The 19,676-nt window shown below is 35.0% G+C and overlaps 1 non-coding gene and 2 pseudogenes across 1 annotated transcript; 1 reads left to right on the top strand and 2 right to left on the bottom strand.

Moving 5' to 3' along the window:
- Positions 1 to 13,948: 13,948 nt before the first annotated feature.
- On the top strand, positions 13,949 to 15,183 carry LOC120163367 (annotated as a pseudogene).
- A 1,756-nt stretch (positions 15,184 to 16,939) lies between these two features.
- Positions 16,940 to 17,014, bottom strand: TRNAT-AGU. Its single transcript has one exon. It is a non-coding gene; the product is annotated as a tRNA-Thr (tRNA).
- Positions 17,015 to 17,268: 254 nt separating this feature from the next.
- LOC120163363 lies at positions 17,269 to 19,245 on the bottom strand (annotated as a pseudogene).
- Positions 19,246 to 19,676: the final 431 nt, after the last annotated feature.

Below are 19,676 nucleotides of genomic sequence, written 5' to 3'. Positions count from 1 at the left end.
CATTCTACATTGCATTTATTTAAACATTTTCACATTTTTTTTCATATGCATTTGCATATTCGCATTCTGCATGGCACTCATTGAAGTATTTTTACATGAATTAATCATGGATTCATGGGTTATCTCATGGAAGACTCTGAGGAAGTGTTTTTAACTGTGCAACTTCATTCACACAGTATTGAGCATGTAATCAAAATTTGAGCAGCTGAAGAAAGAGCTGGAAGGGAGTTTGCAAAAGATGCAAACAGAATGGGAAGTTAAAATGGAGCAGATGTAAAAGACCACCATGGATCGTACCTTGCAAAACCAAAATAACCTGGCTAATCAACTTGTGGTCAAACTAATTGGGCTCAACCAAGAAAAAGGCAAATAGAATATTTCATTGACTATGGAAACCTTTGAATGTGTGATGGCCCATGCTAATCCACTGATACTCATTTCACCCCACAAGCTTCTTAGCCACCAAGCAGGCTTCTCTGCCACTAAAACTCATACAATTATGTTAAATTCTCAGGGTAATTCTACTGATCATAACATATCTTTTCCTAAGGCAACGAGAAGAGCCAAAAATGAGATCTCTGAGAACTTAAAACAGTGGTACAGAGAGACCTTCAAAGGAATGAGAGGACATAGCTCTCATAATGAAATAGATGCAATCGAACTAGTTTTAGTTCCTAATTTGGTGCTTCCGTCCAAATTCAAGATGCCCGACTTTGAAAAGTATAATGGAACCAGTTGCCCTAATGTCCATCTCATGATGTTTGTTCGAAGGATGATTGGATACACCAACAATGATCAGATATTGATCCACTACTTCCAAGACAGTCTGATTTGACCCACTTCTAGGTGGTATAATCAGCTGAGTCGTACTCAAGTCTGCTCCTGGAAGGATTTGGATAGTGTATTTATAGGCATATACAAATATATGATTGATATGACCCCCGATCGAACAACACTGTAAAATATGGAAATGAAGAGTGGTGAGAGCTTCCGACAATGCACACAATGATGAAGGGATGTTGCATCTCAAGCACATCCACCAATGACTGAAAGAGAGTTCATCACTCTATTCATTGATACATTAAAACCTCCATATGTCAACTACATGATAGGAGCTTCCACCAATAGTTTCTCTGACATCGTCATGTGATGAGAAATGATCGAAAGAGCAGTCAAGAATGGCCAGATATGAGGTACTAGTAGTAATGACATTGAGGAAAGAGCTGAGATTAAACTAGTGGAATCTTATCTAGCAAGTATGGGGACCAAACCTCATAAGGTATTCCATGAAAAGACTCGCATCGATCCAATCCCAATGACGTATGAGGAATTGATCTCAATGCTAGTTGAGAGGAACCTAGTGACTCTGGTTCAATCTAAACCAAGAGAGACCCCATATCCTAAAGGACATTATATAAATGTCATATGCATCTATCACATTGGGAGCTCAGTGCACACCATTAGGAGCTCAGTGCACACCATTGAGAATTGTAGGACATTCAATGTGTAATGGGGCATTATGATCAGGAGTAGGCTGAGGGCATCCATCAGAAGTTTTGTTGCATTCTCATGCATGTCATCTTGTTTGAACTTGTTTTTCTTTTGTACTTCTTATGTTTAAATGTTTGTAAGTCACTTGACTTTTGAACATTTTAAATAAAATGCTTTTTTCTGAGGAAATGAGCAGTAAGCAAATTCTAATCTTGAATTCTTTGAATATCAACTTAATTAAAAGTTTTTTTTAATAATTGAGGTTGTAAATCTTTGACAAATGACAAGATTGAACCCTGCAAAATAAGGACCCCTTGATCCTAATCTAAAGATATACCAATATATACCCTTCTCATGCAGAGACCTAACTAGTTTCTCTTCTCATGAAGAGTCCATCAAGGGTTTGGTATTCAGGTATGTGTTAGAAGTGAACAATATATATATATATATATATTCAATAAAGCTGAGCTATTCCGCTAAATCAATTGGTTATAGAGGAAACACGAAAGCTCTGGCTTTATGAATATATTACATTCAAACCATGACATTGATCGGGTACTTGGCAATTCGGTGTTTGCTCCACTGTGATTGTCAAGTCGAAGACTTTGTGATGACATGAATCCTTCAGTTAGCCTAACAAAGGAAATTCTAATATATATGTACAATAAAGCTGAATTCAACTATCCAAACAATGGCAAATTAATTCGAATTTACTAAACAATGAGTTTCGATGAATATGGAATAAGGGAGTTGAGGAACACCTGTTATAGTTGAACAACTCACACGAGCACTTAGAAATCTCATTCAGCTAGCAAAACAAGGACCCCTTGATCTTAATCTAAAGATATACCAATACATACCCTTCTCATGCAGAGACCTAACTAGTTTCTCTTCTCATGAAGAGTCCATCAAGGGTTTGGTATTCATGTATGTGTTAAAAGAACAAAATGGGGCAACTAGCACATGAGATTGCAAAACTAATTGGTTTTTACTTCTGTTGATGACATTCAATGTTGATCATGATCTTTTCAGATAGAATGGTCAAATATGTGAATCTAGTTTAGGTCAGTTTCTTGGGAATTGAACTCTAACGATGAGATTTTTTTACCTTCAAAAAACATGGACTATAACAGTTTCTCCTTGGTAAGCTTAATAAATGGAATCCGTATACCAAAAAAATGAATATATATATATATATATTCAATAAAGCTGAGCTATTCTGCTGAAGTAATTGGTTAGAGGAAACACGAAAGCTCTGGCTTTATGAATATATTACATTCAAACCATGACATTGATCGGGTACTTGGCAATTCAGTGTTTGTTCCACTGTGATTGTCAAGTCGAAGAATTTGTGATGACATGAATCCTTCAGTTAGCCTAACAAAGGCAATTTTAATATATATGTACAATAAAGCTGAATTCAGCTAGCCAAACAATGGCAAATTAATTCGAATTTACTAAACAATGAGTTTCGGTGAATATGGAATAAGGGAGTTGAGGAACACCTGTTATAGTTGAACAACTCACACTAGCACTTAGAAATCTCATTCAACTAGCAAAACAAGGACCCCTTGATCTTAATCTAAAGATATACCAATACATACCCTTCTCATGCAGAGACCTAACTAGTTTCTCTTCTCATGAAGAGTCCATCAAGGGTTTGGTATTCAGGTATGTTTAAACGAACAAAATGGGGCAACTAGCACATGAGATTGCAAACCTAATTGGTTTTTAACTTCTGTTGATGACATTCAATGATGATCATGATCTTTTTAGATGGAATGGTCAAGTATGTGAATCTAGTTTAGGTCAGTTTCTTGGGAATTGAACTCTAACGATGAGATTTTTTTACCTTCAACAAACATGGACTATAACAGTTTCTCCTTAGTAAGCTTAATAAATGGAATTCGTATACCAAAAAAATGAATATATATATATATATATTCAATAAAGTTGAGCTATTCCGCTAAAGCAATTGGTTATAGAGGAAACACGAAAGCTCTGGCTTTATGAATATATTACATTCAAACCATGACATTGATCGGGTACTTGGCAATTCGGTGTTTGCTCCACTGTGATTGTCAAGTTGAAGACTTTGTGATGACATGAATCCTTCAGTTAGCCTAACAAAGGCAATTTTAATATATATGTACAATAAAGTTGAATTCAGCTAGCTAAACAGTGACAGATTAATTCGAATTTACTAAACAATGAGTTTCAGTGAATATGGAATAAGGGAGTTGAGGAACATCTGTTATAGTTGAACAACTCACATGAGCACTCAGAAATCTCATTTTTAGACCGATATTTCTGCACTACCTTGGCTAGAGGAGTCTACAAAGCTTGAACAAATGGAAGATTTCAGAGAACTGAAACAGAAGTGTTCTGAAAAATTTAACAATTTACTACGCTAGTTGAGTCATTTGGTTCACATCCGATTAAAATGTCAAACCAAGAAAGAGAGGCATGACATGATCTTCATGAAGACCGAATTGAGGAAACAAACCTTAGGATTTAGGTAGCCCACCTCTAAACCACCTTTTCAATTTTGATATTTTTCAAAGATTTGCTGCTATCAAAGATTAAAAGAGCAGTTAATTCTTTTGATATCCAATGAACTCTTGTTTTATGATTTGTTTTAATTGTGAAACTTATAAGGAGGCAATATTTTTAAAAAAAAAATTCTTTTGATATTTTTCAAATTTAGGAAAATCCAAAGGAACAAAAACATTTTCAAACAAGATAAGTTCTCTAGAAGTATCTTGGAATTCAAAGAATATCTATCCAAAGCTCAAGATCGAAACTGGGGCAAATGAAGCCAAATATTTGGGGTAAAATTTGATGGTGCAAGGAAAACAAATTGTCTTAGGTCGATGTTTGCAAGAGTATACCATGGTGTAAATGAAGACAAACTGAGTCAGTGATAGAATGAAGACTGCTCACGCAACCATTCCCCTCACAGATCAATATATACATACATCAATACATACATATACATGAAATTTGCATATTTGCATTCATAATCATGTGCATTAAAGACATTTTATCCTCTCTTGAGGACAAATTCAATAATTAATCATCTTGGCATTCATCATCACATCCAAGATAGTTAGTCACAAATGCATAGTTTTGATCTTTCAGGAATTCAATGTTCGAAAATGACCAGATTCTCTAACAATGATTTGACTTCCTGAAGTCAACAATCAGATCTTCTGAAGACCTTTCTTACACATGCAGGAACAAGCAGATTGGTTGTCGCCTTTGAGACATTTTCTTTTTTTTAAAACATTTGTCTCGCGTGAGACGCTTTTATGAAAATAAATTTTGTATCGCTTGAGATAATTTTTCTCAAAACAAATTTTGTCTCACTTAAGACATTTTCTCTCGAAATACAAATTTCAAAGTTATTGTACTTGAAACAAAATTAATCTCACTTGAGATTTTCAAAACCAATTCATCTCGCTTGAGAAAATTTCTCTTTTAAACACAAATCCTGAAATTGTTTCACTAGAAACAAAATTAACAAACTTTGAGATTGTTTCTATTGAAACAAATTTTGTCTCTCTTGAGACAGTTTCTCTTGAAATACAATATTTTAGTCTTTTTCTCTTAAAACAAAATTGTGTCTCTCTTGAGATGGTTTCTCATAAAACAAAATCATCTTTGATTCATTTCCCTTGAAATGAATTTTGCTCTCTGGAGACAGTTTCTCTTAAAACAAAATCATCTTTGAGTTTGTTTCCCTTGAAACAAATCCCTAAAGATGGTATGTCATTCTCATCATGTAGGAACAAATCCCTAAAGATGGTATGTCGTTCTCATCATGTAGGAACTGTTTCATCCACCAACCAGATCTCCTCGTCACGTAAGAGCGGTGTCACCCTTAGATAATCAGTCATCCTTATCACGTAGGAATCGTGTTATCATCTCTAAAGATGGTCTGTCATCCTCATCACGTAGGAACCGTGTCATCCACCGACCAGATCTCCTCATCACATAGGAGTTGCGTCACCCTTAGATAACCAACCATCCTCATCACGTAGGAACTGTGTTATTATCCCTAAAGATGGCTTGTTGTCTTCATCACGTAGGAACCGTGTCATCTACTAACCAGACCTCCTCATCACGAAGGAGCCGAGTCACCCCTAGCTAACCAGTCATCCTCATCGCGTAGGAACTGAGTTATCATCATCCCTAAAGATGGCATATCATCCTCATCACGTAAGAACCGTGTCATCCACTGACCAGACCTCCTCATCATGTAGGAGTCGAGTCACCTCCAGATATCCAACTGTCCTTATCGTGTAGGAACCGTGTTATCACCATTCCCTAAAAATGGCCAAGTTATCCTTATCACGTATGAGCAGTGTCATCCTCAACAACAAACATATCCAATTTTTAAGCAAAAAAAGATAACCTAACAAAAATTGGTTGTCTTTTTTGTCTTTGCCCTATTTTTGTTAACACAAGAATATGCAAAAAGGGGTAACTATAGACACTCATTTTGTTTGTGTATACAAAAATATTATTATTATTATGAGCATTAATTATTTTGTTTCCCTATTACAAATTTTGCAGACCCAATATAATTAAGAGCCCAACTACAAACAGACAACCCAACAATCAAGACCCACAACCCGACCCGGTACCTGCCCAACTGTAACTGGAGCCCGTGTCTAACCCGACCTAGAACCCAAAACCCTAAAAATCATTAGGGTTTTTGGTAATAATTCAACAATCACCGCCGCCCAACGTTCCAGCTTTTAGCCGATACGTGTGCTTCACTTCCCCTCTCCTCGTACACGTGAGCCATCGCCGATCACTCTGGAGCCACCGCCGCCATCGACCTACATCAATAGCAACCCAAATCAGAGAAAATAGTAGCCTAAATCAAAACCCATTAAAAATAGATTAAATCCCAAAAAATCATAATTTCATCAGCAAAAAATTAGAGATTTATTTCCTACCCCCATAGACCTCATCATCTCACTCGAAAGAGATCCTTAAATCCAACATATAACCATTAAAGAGAGAAAACAAAAAGAAAAATATCAAAGAAGATGGGAAACAAAATCGGGAAGAAACATAAAAAAGAAAAAGAAGAAAGTTAAACTATTCAGAAAAAAAACAAAAGAGAGGAAAGAGGCTTCCATTGTCTTCGTCAAATAGCAACCTTGACTTTCTCCAGCCTAAAGCTTTGAACTTTTGAAGGTAAGGGCTAGTTCGATTATAGATTTGGTGACGTTGGTTATATTTAAGAGAGTTACAGACTGATTTTTGGGTGGAGCATTCGAGGGAGTTATTTTTGGGGTCGGGTTTCCTTTGTTTTTGGTCCCCGACGTCGTCCTATATGGTGGCAGAGTGGTTGGGGACTTTCCATTCCTTCATTCTTTTTTTTCTTCTCGTGGAAAATGGGAAAGAATGGGGAGAGTAGGAGAGCACGACTGAAATGGGGTTTATGAAATAATATTAGGGTTTCTAATAACCCATAAAAGGGATTTTTTTAACAGATCCCCAATACTATGTCATTTTACTAAGGGAAGGGTTGTGCGTTTTGATGTAAGGAGATATTAGCATACTCAGTCCCCTTATTTTGTATAACTCTTGTATTTGGGTCATAAAATGGAATCTGTTTTATTTTAAGCATCTGATTTTACCCGTATTATAGTTTGGTCCTGAGTCTCTTTTAGTTCATGTTTTATGATTCTTTCGAATTATGCACTCATTTCTGATCGTTTTCATTTTAGTCCTGTATATTTTGTATGGTTTATTTTCCTTATTAGTACATATATTATGTGACTTTTTTATTTCTGCCCTGATGTTTGCCATGCTCGTTATTATATCTTTCAATTTACTGTTATTACTATTTAGTCCTTTATTTTACGAAGCATGTCTATTTTTTATTTGTATTTTAGCCTGTCATTTTTTAAATGTGCATTTTAGTCCAAATTTGTAACTTTGTTTTATCTATAGTTATAATTTCATGTACGCATTTATATAAATTAAGTAGTGGTTGTAAGCATTTTTTGTATGAAATTTTATTTCTTTGTTCTGCATGTGCATATTGGTATTATTATGTCCACCTTGTTTTTATAATTCATCATTGTTTTATGTATGTAAATGAGAAAGTTTCTGTAACATACTCAATACTGGGTTAGTGACCAAATTGAAATATTTCAGAATTTGTTGGTCAAAGTAAAATAGTTGAATAGTTCAATGATTTATTTGGGGATATTTCCTGAAAGTTTTTACTAATTATCCAAAAGAAGTAAAGGGCAAAATGGTTAACTGACAAGGAAAGATATTTTTCTCCTTTAATAGGAGATAAAACGTGGGGAGAGTAAGATGAAAACATTTCATCTTCTTCTTCATTTCTTTTTCTACAACCATGGAAGCTAGGCAAAGGTGAATTTTATATTTTGTTGATTATTTGTTGAATTAAAGGTTGGGTTTTGATCATTAGATGATAACTAAGCTTAAGGAAAGCTTAAGTTATCTTAAAATCAAAAGATAAAGGAGTTAGAGAAGATTAAAGATTTGAAGTTTTTGAGTGAAATCTTGAAATAGAGTTGATAAGTTGAATTTGAAGTTAAATTCGACTTGTCATCATCTTAATTAAGAGATATGAAGTGATATAATTGAAATTAGAACATGTTGAAAATTTGGTATGATTATTGATTTCTATATGGAGAATAGAATTTTGAGGTTTAAGATGAAATAAATGGATATAAATTAGTTTAAGTATGTATATTTGAGTTAAGAAAAATGAATGAAACATGAAGAATTGAAGTGAAAATAGTGAATTTTCGTGCAATGAACAGTGATTTCTAGGCTTGAACGAAAATTCCAGATTACGCAGGGGGTATCGATTCCCCCTAAAAAAATGGAATTTTGGTTCATTAAATCGGCATAAGTTATTAACATCAAGTTTAAGGTTTAGGCTTCTGATAATTGTTTTGAAATGTTATATTTATGTAGATATTGAGCCTAAACAAGTTCTGGAATAATCAAAGAATTAGGATCGAATCAAAGAAAGGTTAATGTGAGTGCAATTTTGTTGAACTATGTTTCGATATAACAATTTAAGGCAAAATGGTTTTTGGACTTGAATTGAATTTACAAAATGGTTTTTGGACTTGAATTGAATTTACAAAATGTTTTGGACTTAATTGAATTTATTCAAATTTACAAAAATAATTCAAAGTTCTTTTAATTTAAAATTGAGCACAAAATGTTTTTATGAATAGTAATTTACTATTTGAACAGTAAATTACTATTTGAACAGTAAATCACTGTTTGAACAGTAACCCGAGGCTCAAAATTCCAGTTTGTAAAAGGGAACCGATTCCCCCCAAGGGGGTACCGATTCCCTCACTGTTCATCAGCCCAACGGTCATAATATTTGAATATTATGAAGGGGTATCGATTCCCTATGAAGGGGTACCGATTCCCCCCATTCTGGGCAACCTTTTTGAGTATATAAATCATCCCCAAACGGCTCCAAAACATCCCCAACGGCTATATACGACTTCAAACTCATTCCAAGCTATAAATACAAGCTGAGGACACTTGAAGAAGGAATAGAACAACTATCCAAGCAATCAAACACAAGAGAAGAGTTTTTCAATCTTATTTCATCTTTCTCTTGTAAATATTTTGTTCTTGTGAGCTCAATCTTGTAAACACCTACCTTAGAGAGGTTTTCTTGTTTACTTATTTTATCCTTTTGTAAAGGGGAAGGTTCTAGCTTATCCCGTGTAAAAGCTAGGGAAAGGTTCTAGTTTAGCCCGAAAAACTAGGGAGTTTGTAAGGTTACTCTTTATCCTCAAAAGAAAGAACAAATTAGTGAATTTGTTGGAAAATCCTTGGTGAGGAGCTAAGGTAGTGGACGTAGACTTGTTTGAGAAAGTCGAACCACTATAAATCGCTGTGCAATTCTCTATCTTTCAATCTCCTTACTCCCTAAACACAAAACCGTTCCGACCCCTCTTTGCAAATCGTTCCGGTTGTCGTTTCGAGCTTCCGAAAATCCTAACAAATTTAATTGTACGTATGTTATTGAACATACATTGGCTTGCGATGAGCCAGTGGCGGAGTTACTATGGTAAGAAGTGACTCCTAAAATGTTATATAGTTGATGGAATTCTTATATGTGCATGAGTACATGAAAATAGTATATATTATTATGTGATTATAAGAGCAATAAAATGAATACATGCATATGTTTATGGAGTAAGTGCATTTCTACATGTGATTTATGTGATACATGTGATATGATATGAGATATACGATTACACATACATATGGTATGTGACAGAGAGAAAGAACAAGTGATATGAATAGTGAAATGATAAATAATAATGCCCATGTTATCTAATATAATAGCTATAGGTATAGTTGGCATGCCAAGAGTCGAGGGTCTACGCAGTCCTACGGGATAATTCTACGTGGTTCTTCGGGACATATGTAATTCTGTGGAACATGTATGTGGTACTTCGGTACACTTATTTGATCCATTGTATTATGTATATGGTTTTTAAGGAGTGGTCCTCCGGGACAAATGTGATATGTGGTCCTTCGGGCATAGTGGTCCTTCGGGACATTTCTACCGGTCCTTCGGGATAAATATCAGTGCCCCTAGTAGGAATTTATACGAGCTGTGGTGACAGTATAGTGCACAACCTCAATGTACTCACATACATTCAGTTCTCAATAGTGTACATGGGCTAATAAAGAGATTAATATAATATATGATGTATATGCTTTTGATGATATGAAATGTTACAAGAATTATATGATGATATATTTCTATATGATATGAATTGTATGAAATGATATATGTGTGTTCTGAGTCATAGTATCTGCTATAAGAATGAAACATAATATATATGATAAGAGCATAAGATTATATGAACAAGAGATAAGAAATATGAGTGATAATAGTGTATGAATATGATAGAGATCGTGATAATGTTGGTAGATATACATGTATGTATTTTGTTATGTGAGATGTTTTATGATTTGTATTATATGTTTATATGCCTCACTAAGTCATCGACTTAGCGTATGATTGTTTCACACGTAGGTTTGGAAAGTGAAAAGAGAAGTAAAGAGGAATAAGACGGGTTAAGTTCTTCTTACCGAAGATCATATCAGAAATGTAAATCGAATTACATATATTTTGTTAGAAAGAATTTAGTTGGCATGTAATAATTTAAAAGATTTGTATTGGATACGCTCTGATCGATTTTTGGAATGTTTTAAAGATGTATTTGTAAATGGAAATTTTATACGAATGAAGCTTAGATTTTTATGAGTTTTATACATGTTTTGCCGAGGTACTGTAGCAGTACTGTAGCAGGGGAATCGGTTCCTTGTAGCAGGGGAATCAATACCCCTTAAGCAATATAAAAATTTTAACATTTGAGTACTGTTGACATTATTGTTCATTAATGTTAATAGTACTGTTCATTTCTGTTCATAATACTGTTCATTATTGTTCATATGGTACTGTTCATACTGTATTTTACTGTTTATAAATATGTTTTTGACTTTGATTTTATATTGAACACGATTCAACAATATATGATCGTATTTTCTTAATATAAGTTCAAATGTTCTGTTATTTTGAAAGAATAAAGGTTTTGAAATGACAATGTGACATCTCAGACTCGTATCCGGGTCGGATACGGGTTGGGGTGTTACAGTTTCAATGTGAGGGAAATCTACAAAGACATCTCCCAACTAAAGGGAATGTATCTTTTAGATGATTTTTCACACAAATGTTTTTATTCAATAGTTTTCTTCGCTTTACGTGATAACCACTACACCACATCAACTTGTTGATTTATTTAATCCTTGTTTTCCTTTTCCTCCTAGCTCTATGTTGGTTTTCTAACCTTTCAGTTTATTGATAAATGTTTGGCTTAACAAAAATGTAAGAAGTCTGATTGGAAGGAAAATGGAGTGTTCATGACATTACAATCAAAAGGGATGCAGCAAGATCAAGGAAATATTGGATACTTATCATACCACTTTGGAAATCCAATTAACTCATTATGTCACTTTGTTGGAGTAATTCTTGAGATGATGAATAGATGAACACATATAATCTGAATTTTTCTTACTTCTCACATGATGTAATGCATCACTTATAACCCTTTATTTAGTTGTTCAAGTGAACCTTAGAAGTAAGAATTCATACATGCATGGTTTAATACATGCATTCATTCTATTTATTGATGGGAAAATTGTGGTTTTGGGTCTTGTCACAACTTTCGACGGTCCATCTCATTTGATTTAAGAGTTGTGATTGGTGATCTTGTAAGAGAAAAGAGAATAATAGTCTAAAGAAGAAGATGGAAATATAAAGAGGGTTTAGATTATGAGAGAGATGAAGCCCACTTTCTTTTTGCAAGAGGGTTTATATATATATCCCCTTAGTATTAGTATAGGCCTAAGGTGATGATGACTATTTATAGGTCGGCGGGATGAATAGACATGACTGTCATATAATAGATTTATTCGGTAATGAGATTGATAGCGATCAAATTAAGGACCGCAGCATTCTGAAGATCTGAATGTGGTGGTACAACATTATTATATGCATTCACTAAATTAATTCAGATTTCAACATGAACTTACCTCATCAAAGATCAAATGCTCCAAATGAGTTGAATGCTGAAGAATGGAAGACACAGAATGTAAAAGAGACCAATACACTTCCTATTGGATCATTTCAATCTAATATTGCCTGTTGCTACCCAGGATCAAACTGGGAGCCTTCAGTGTGTAAAACTGATATGATAACCACTACAACATAGCAACTTGTTGATTTTCATCAATCCTTTCTTTCCTAGCTACCACCTTTATGCTGGTGTTGTAACCTTTTTGTTTATTAATAAAAGTTGGGCTTAGCAAAAATAAAGAAGTCTGAGTAGAAGGAAAATGGAGTATTCATGGTATTACAATCAAAAGGGATGCAACCCTGATTTCGCATCTCTTTTATGTTGGCGACAACTCTATTTTCTTCCAAGCTAATGTTGATGAGTACATCAAGATCAAGCAAATACTGGATACTAGCATAGTACTAAATTACGGTTGCCCTTGCGGTGTCACAATGGCCTTAAAAAATATTATGATGCGACTGTTACATTGCGTTGCGGCCTCAATTTAATACTATGGATACTAGATCAAGCAAAATCAATGGTATGATTGCATGCAAAACACATCATTAACCACAAAGACAAGGAAAACATTGATAATTACTGACAAGAAAATGTAATGTATTTAATCAAGTTTGGCATATGATATCCAGAATTTAATCTAGCAAAAGCTGCAGATAGAACTAACAATATTCAATAGACATCTATTCCACATGGATTTTGGATAAACCGAAATAAAAGTTGTTCAATGATATCACACTTATGGTATAACATGTAAGCAAAAGCTGCCCTTGGTCATAGTGAAACCGCTTAATTCCGTCTAATTCAATCTTTTCCACAGTATCTGTAAATAAACTGTAACAAAACACCTCTATTACAGGCCAAACTAGTATTAGTTTCTTATTCCAGATGCTCATAAGTTGAACTTTGTGATTATCTTGAGGAAGATCACATTGGAAGATATAGTTTTAAAATTTGATAAAATCGAGATCATAGATTCGAGTCCAATGCCCTACAGTATGATTGAAAACCCATAATGAACTACTTGTCCCAGCAAACACCAACATGTTAGCCGACCATCCATCTCTAGCAGCTTCAACCTCCGGTCACATTGTTTCGGTTCGCATCGGTAACTCAGATGAGGCATTGTATGAAACTCTTCACTCTCCATGGAGAACATCATGATAGAATTTTCAAATGTGGAGTGAGGAGCATTAGAGTGCAGATCGTCGGTCATCTAATAAAGGGTGTTATCGAGTATCACCGACGATGATCGAAGTCGAACACCGTACAGAAGGGTGCAGAGTGCTCTCCATTTAGTAGAGCCTGAGGTGAGTATAGCATATTCACATTCAAAAGTGGTCCTATGACAATGGAACAACCTATACTCCTGTGATGGTGAGTGATAAAGAATCCACAGAAACAACCTATCTTATAAGGATGGATCAGAGTTATCAATTCTCCCGTGATTCGGAAAACTTATGATCAAATCAAATGAATCTAAAATACAAGGAACCATTGTATAATTTTCCCAAAACTGATTCAACCGAACCGAACTCGGAGATACGTATAACGGTATAAGCGCACCGTAGATGTTGCAAGAGAAAGACGGGTATCCGATGGCAAAGGTCGTAATTCGATACGGAATCCAGTGGCATTTAATGATCAAGTTAACAAAATATCTAGCTCGACTTTTATGACTTTTTACATTTATCGGCCCAAAATCTCTTGAAGTTTCTCTTGCTTTATATTTTCTCTCTGTTCACAAGTTTCAACCCCCCCCCCCCCAAAGATATTCACTCTCTCGGAAACCCCCCAAAAAAATCAACAGCGAGCAACAAAACTAGGGTTTCACAGTGCATTTGATTCTTATTCTTCGTTTTCTAAGGTCTCGTATAAGCCATGAGTCTTTTGTAGTGGTTTTTTTTTGTTCTTTTTGATTTTGAAATAGAGGCGGCAGAGAGAGGGAGAGTATTTTGGACGGCTGAGATGGATCGGGAAGGAGGATCCCACGGCGGATCTTGTTATTATTCCGTTCTTGGAATTCGTAAGGGCGCCTCTTTCTCTGACGTCTGCACTTCTTACAGAAAGCTAGCTATGGTGATCGGTTTCCTCCGCTCTTTTTTTTATTTTGCTTTAATTGGATTCTAATTGGGAATCAGCTTTAACTTCTTCTATCTTATATGTTTTCTCTTTTGGAAGAAATGGCATCCAGACAGATACTCCACAAACCCGGGATCGCCGGCGAAGCCAACGCCGGTTTCAGCAAATCCAAGAAGCTTATTCCGGTGACAATTATTAAGCCTCGACCTCTCATTTCTAGCCGTTGAATTATAATCCTTTTATTCATTTAATCGGCCGTTAGTTTTTCACAGTTCTCTCCGACGAGAGCAAGCGATCAATGTACGACGCAGGCCTCTACGATCCATTCGAAGAAGACCAAGTGCGTACAAAATATCTTCTTTCTTGTACAGAAAAAACGGTGTCGCTTTTTTCCTTGTGCTCGGTGAAATGATTGCCTTGGGGAAAAAACATTTATTTTAATACTTTCGTATTTAAAACGTTTTTACTCTTCGTCTTAAATTTTAGTCCCTGAACTTTGTGATAATTGGCTATTCAGGAATTCTGTGACTTCATGCAAGAGATGATATCCATGATGAATAATGTGAAAGACGAGGTAAGCCCTTGATTTGTTTCTTTCGGAAGGGTATATTTGTAGTTATGATTCCGTAGATATTTTGTGATGGCATTATTGGAAAATCGTAGGGAGATAGTTTTGAGGATTTGCAAAGGATGTTTGCGGAAATGGTCGGCGGAGATGACATAAAGAACGATCCAACGGCGAGGAAGAAAGCACGTGGCACGGCATCTAAAGGAAATGCGGCTAAAAGGAACAGCTCTCGGTGTTGACACGTGGTAAACTTAATCCTAGGGCTAATTTCTTTCATTATGACAAAAAAAATGTTGCTTAGTTTTAGGAACCTTGTGAAATTTCGTGATCTTTTATGGTGAATGAACATTCTTTTTTTTATTTAATTTTAAAAGATGTAGCTAAATTGAATTTTTAATTGACATTACATAAAGTTAATTTATATATTTTTATATTAAATTGATTCAACTCGTATTATATAAGTAGCACATTTTTTTCTTGAAAGTTCACGTGGAACCGACGAACCGTAAGACAATCCCATCCCATCCGACACTTGTTTTCCATGCACTTATTGATGGAAATCTAGGATATTTAAGTACGATATTTAAGTACGTGAGACAGGGCCGGTCCTGGCATAGGCTAGGGGGTGATAGCCTAGGGCCCAAGTTTAAAGGGGTCTATTTTTAAAATTATTTTTAAATTTAATAATTAAAAAATATTTTTAAATATATTTTTTTATTTCAAATATTTTAAATATGATAATTTAGTGGTTCCTAATCATTAAAAAATATTTTTAAATATAATTTTTTAATTAAAAAACTCGAAAATATGATAATTCAATGGGTCCTATTTTAATGATGGGAGAAATCTAAGTAAGGCATCACTTGTTTTCTTGTTCTTAGCTCTGGTCTAGGGCCCTTAAAATGTCAGGACCGGGCTTGACGTGAGACGAAATAGATTTTGAGTTATTTAAGTGATTTGGTTAAATTTGGTCAATATCTAATTCTTGATTAATTGAATGAATTATTTAATATTTGATTCAAAAAATTTATAAATAATTTAATTTTTTAAATTAAAATTATTAATATTAATATTTGTATAATTTTGTTTCCTTAAACATAATATAAAGTTGTTTCATGTAAAGTTTTTTATGTACTTTAAGTCTAGTTTTAATTTAAATTTAAATTTGAATTTGAATCTAAATCTAATTTGAATTTGAACTTCAATTGGAATTAGTTTGAGAATGTTTGATAATTTTAAATTTATAAGTTTTGGAGTACAATCAATTTAATTTAATCTTTCGAGTAATTTAATCTTTTCGAGTCGAGTAAACGTATGCATCTGCATCTAAAGAAAACAAAAAAAGATTAAGGGCAAAAGCATCTAACATTTGTTTAAATATTCATGCTAGGGTTATGACGAGTGGGTTTTGGGCTGAAATTCATATGATTTAATTCGAGAAATCAAAAAATTAAAAGAAGAAAAAATATAGAGGCATTGTTCCCTCTAACTCTTCTTTGGAATTGGGACACTTAATAGCTGACCAATGAAGAAATAAAACGTAAAAGAATAATCAAGTGAGCAATGTTGTTTTACTAATTAATCCACAACCAGTTTTTTCACCGCAACAGAGTTGTTACTAATTAATTAAAAAATTACTCAACTCCATCGAATACCAAAATAATCGTGATTCTCAGCCACGAACACGAGCTGGCATCTTCAAGGAGAGGAAGATACACAGAGAATACTAAGATTGTTTTCGCTTGTTTCAGGTTCTTTGTATGTCAAGATTGCATCGAGCTGTCGTGGATCTTTGTATCTGTCCCGAATCAAAGAACAGCTTCAGTTTCATGACTACATTTTTTTACTGGAGTTGTTATTGTAATTGTGGTTGATATTACTTGTAGCCACTGCGATGATATGGATAGAGATGAAAGCGTGGCCGCACCGAGAACCTGACCCGAAGATAATGCTAGAGAAGAGTCCAATAAAGTGCTCAATCGTCCTCGATCATTGCAGCGGTCTTCAAGGCCTGAGCCAACACCAACTGCTTTGTTGGGAGACGATGAAAGCATCAAAATAGAAACATGCTGCAAAATATTGAGAAAGTTAACATTAGGTGAGACTTTTGAATTGCTTTCGTTTGAGAGTCGAACTCAAGACCTCCCGCTTACTAAACGGGTGCTCTAACCAAATGAGCTACGAAAGCAGATACCAATTTTCTTCTAAAACATAGTATAAAACTAATAATTAATCCCAAGGTCCCAACAACCGTATCCAATACCTAAAATATAATGCCAAGCTATGGTATATCAAATTGAAGGGGGGAAATGTAACTAGGATTCTTATATAACAAAGCGGATTTGTACTTCTTAGTCGAATCAAAAGAATGATACAAAAATCATAACAGAAAAAGAATTATCATAAGCTCTACATAAATTTCGGGAACTTCAAACCCCGGTCGAATCACCGCCTTTTACTCACTTCCCCTCTCCAGAACTTTTTTAAAAACAAATGAAGAGAAAGAAAATATGTGATTTGAACATTTAAAGTGGCATGTGTAAGGAGAAATTCAAAATTCCCACATTCTTATGCCGGCCAAGGAAATTGTCGACCCTCGACGTGCCTTGTCATCCGCTCAAACAAAATGGTCATGAAAATGCCATGCTTGCGTATCAAAAGATTATTTCCTTGAGGATTAGGAGGACTAGCATGACAAAGCACATAACAACGAGCACCAAAGCACACATCACCATTCCTCCATGTTTCTGTGTTCTCTCTGCCTGCAAAGTCCAATCCATGCCAGAATGAGAACAGAATCATGAAACAGCTGAATTCAGATCGATATTTGGAAAAGAGAGAAAAACCTTCTGTAACTGTTTGAGGCCTTCTTCAACCGTAGTTGCAACATTCTGAATGTTGTAGTCTATCCGATCAATAATGGTGCCCTGATGAAGAGGAGAAGTGCATTTAGTGATACTGAAAAGTTTGAACCTGTTACCGAGGCTGATGGATTCCTACCTGATCAATCACGAGAACTGACAGATCCTTCATAATCTGAGCAAGCTCATTACTGACTCCACAACCTACATTAAAGAACAAGTATATATAAATAATTAGGCACATAATAGCTATGAAAGCATCTCAGATAAGAAAGGTTCCGTGAGTGATGCACTACTTGCCTGCTCGATCTCCCTTTCCCTCTCAACAGTATACGCTCACTTTGTTTTAGCTTTGACGTCTGATGTTCATTAAACATCTAATAACATAGCTGTGAAAGATTAGAATCTAACACCTAACTTGAATCAAATAAGACCTAATATCTTGATATCCAAAATAAAATTGAGCTCCAAAATCCTAACATGAATTTGGGTTTAGCACCCTAAACTCATCTCTACTGAAATGAGTTAGAATAGATCATATAACGGAAACATGAACAGGAGATGATGGTTTAAAGAAATACCATATCATCCAAGTCATCATCTTCTTCTTTAGATCTATTCCATTAAGATCATCCATATCAGCTCCTTCCTGATAATATACAAGAAACCAATAATTAATTACACTGAAACATCAAGCAGTAAATTCGAATTGTTGACCAGTAGCATTCAGAATGCAATGAAATATTATAACATGCTGCGTTGCCAATAAGAAAATTCCTTTCATTATTCCATTTGCTGCCTGAGGCGCTTCAAATACGTTGATGTTTCTTCGGAGCTCCATTGAAAGGTTCTGAAGGTCAGTGGCAAGTTGACGCTGCCAAAAAGAAAAAGCATGAAAAGAAAGAAATAAAAACAAAATTACAAAGCAATCCTGAATAGCGCATGTTCAAGAGAATAACAACGATATAAATGCCAGAGCCATGGTGAATCAAAGAATAACACCATGTCAACAATACTATCTTCCACTTTTCAACAAAAAAGTGTGTGGGCTAGAAAAATTAAAGATGACTTTTTATCTCTCCCGCCAAAAAAAAAGGAAGAAGGAAAGGAAGCATGGAATACATAATTATGAGAACTCCTGTAGCCTTGACAACAAGGGACAGAGAGAGGACTTGACAACTGCATCATGTCAATACCACCCTCTCCAAACCTGCTACTCGTAACATTTTGGCCAATAGAAAAATTGCCAAGCAACAAGAAAGAATCACATAGTAAAGAATAAGTGGCATACGACCGATGTGTAAATGATTTACATTTCTTGGCTGAACATAGAGCTTCAAAATGAATTTGATAGTCACTACGTCTACCTGTACATTTTCCTGACATTTGAATCCTCGGAAGGTCCAGTAGCAGAGAGTTCTGTAATCTTTCTCTGATCTCTTCAACAGATTAGTTATCTCATTGGTAAGATTCTCAATATTGCGTTGACCTTCTTTACCATCACCAAATGAAGGCATTAAAGCCTTTGCATGAGCCTTGCCTAACTCGGCCATTTTAGCCCGTGCAAGTGCACATTAGCAGCTATTTCTTCAGAAACATCTACCCAAGCGGTGGTAGACTATGGTAGCCGCACCCTTACTGCAAACATAGACAATCTTTTATGTCCTAATAATTATGACCATTAACAGAGTAACAGATGAAATCACAAATGATTGAAGGGAAGAGAACTTCAGAAGAAATGCAATTGTATATCTAATTACTTTCCTATTTGCAAAGCTCTGATCTTTCATTGTATTTGTACTGCATAAACTTCCCATAAGCTCCTGCGACATAGCTCTTCAAAATCAATTAAAATATCTCAGGAGTCACACCTAAATAGTTCTCAAGAGAATTATTAACTGAACAACAAACAAATTCAACCACATTATACGTGCCAGTCTCTCATGCCAATTCCTCGGAAATACAGCATTTTTATAAAAAAAATCCAAC

The sequence above is a fragment of the Hibiscus syriacus genome, unplaced genomic scaffold (genome assembly GCF_006381635.1).
Source record: "Hibiscus syriacus cultivar Baekdansim isolate YM2019G1 unplaced genomic scaffold, ASM638163v2 tig00111441_pilon, whole genome shotgun sequence".
NCBI lineage: Eukaryota > Viridiplantae > Streptophyta > Magnoliopsida > Malvales > Malvaceae > Hibiscus > Hibiscus syriacus.
This window is presented reverse-complemented; position numbering and strand designations above follow the sequence as displayed.